The following is a 2,223-nucleotide window of genomic DNA, read 5'->3' on the forward strand; positions in this document are numbered from 1 at the left end:
CATGGCCTCTATGGGTCGTTATCCCTTACTAGTTCTACCCCTCCTGAGCTTACGATCAAACTTATCTTCCAAAGCCCACTGAAGTTGTAAAATACCAAAAGGGGCTTGAGGAGATCAACACTCCTCAATGATCTATGGGCCAAGGCATACCCTCAGGGTTGTAATTCCATAACTAGAAGCACTATGAAGCTTGGTGAAGACCTCCATGACTATTGAAAATGCAAGGCTACAAGAGCCTCTAATCTAACGTCGACAGTTAATATGTTTTAAAGAGGATGACATCCTTGGCATCAACTCATGCCTCATAAACGCATGTACATCCATTTATATGTATGCAAAGACCATGTCAGCAATTTGTCTTCGATGTAACTGTTATTCTATAATAAAAGGATTCGTATACTAAATATTATGATGGTAGAATTTGGTTCTTATGGGAAATTTATATGCCTTTACTCTATGCACCATTTTATTGTTTATTATGTGATAATCTAGTTCAGTTGTATAGGTACTATTTCCAGTTCTTTAACATTTTTCTTAGCAGGTTAATTAGTCATGTTTAGAAATGGTACTATCACATATTTCAAAGGTATAATAATTTAAATTAGAGAAGAAGTATACCATGTTCAGCACAATCATGAGTACCATTCAGTCTAGAACACAATACATATTCATTTCTCATATACATGTGATTTCAATCCAAGAGTGTAACACATGATTAATGGCGTTGCAATCCATAAGAGCACTTATCTCATGATGCTTTGGGAAATTGAGTTTGGGATGAGGACTCTCCACCCAACCTTAGCCAATTATAGCTAAGGTCACTTGCAACTATCATTCTTGAGCCAGATTTTAGAGAATGAGGGGCTTGGTTCAAGGATAAAACACCAACTTTCAGTTGAAACAGGGACTCTAGAGGACCTCCCTCCTACACCCACCACCCACTCAGCAATCAAATGGAAACACAGGGATTTGAAATGCCCAATACCTTCACTCAAAACATACCAAGGGAATCTTGAGAGTAAATATCCACCCTTAAACAAAACATAGTGGTTCCACTCACTTAAGGGAATCTAGAGCCCAATGTAAATCAATAGTAGGAAGTTTTGAGAGTCTCTCCATCTAGGAATCGAAGGACACAATCCTCCATCTACACCACTGAGGGAATCTAGAGAAAGTCATCTCCATCCTATGGCTTTACAGGGACTCGAGAGGCATTGTTCCTCACCAAGGACAACCACCTGTTCACCAATATTTCAAACCATAAACATAGTTTATTGCCATTCCTCCCTCTTCTTGTTCAATTTTGAATCTTATATGTTGAACGAGTGAGTGGATAATTCTGTCTCTTCCTGATTGAATGAGAGAGGGTGTATCTAAAAAATGAGATTGAACCCCTCTCATTTATCTGTTATCTTCTCTTCTGTGTTGGGATTGATTTTTTTCATTGCTACTAGCAGAAACAACTTCATTAATTTAGTTCTTCTTTCCTTGTAAATGTTTCTCAAGGAAACATGGTCTGCCTACTTCCTTCCAACCCAAATTAATTTCTTGACTAGTCCATTAAGGCTCACCAACTATCTGTTTAATGAGTGTACCAAAAATAATTTAGATTTCTGCACAAGAAACCCATTGACATCCAAAGAAAGCAACCCCCTCCCAGCTCTTTAATCTATGTCCTTTACTCAGATCCCTTTTTAATATTTAATTTTTGTAAACATGTATACAATGTCTTTTACGAGAGAACCATGGTTGGGGATGTCACAGGGTTTTCGAGAAAAATACTTTCAAATATGAAAGGATGATTCTTAGGGGTGGATTTTATGTATAACTCTATACATATTAGTTAATGATCTGACCCTACGTGTTAGGGTCCAACCCTAACCCCTTTATTTATGTAATAAACCCAATAGGGTCGAGTCATAGTCATAGTTAGTTAAAGAGTCAATAAAGCCCGTATCAATAAGTCCCTTTACCTTTACATGCAGGCATATATTTTCCTTCTGGATGACTGTTAAGCTTCCCATCTCTATTTCACCTCCCTCTCCTACCCTCATGAACTCGATAAGCTGAATTTAACCAATCTCAATGTATCTAAGATAAACAATCCATCCAACTTAGGAAAGGGCCTTTCGGAAGCAATCAAGATCAAAGTGGACCAATGGACCCATATTCAGCAGCTGGACTACGAACAAATCCCGTTCAAATGTAAGGTATGCCATGAAT

Source organism: Pinus tabuliformis, chromosome 2_1 (assembly GCF_031772625.1).
Source record: "Pinus tabuliformis cultivar Carrire ecotype Pingquan chromosome 2_1, CPIR1, whole genome shotgun sequence".
Classification (NCBI taxonomy): domain Eukaryota; kingdom Viridiplantae; phylum Streptophyta; class Pinopsida; order Pinales; family Pinaceae; genus Pinus; species Pinus tabuliformis.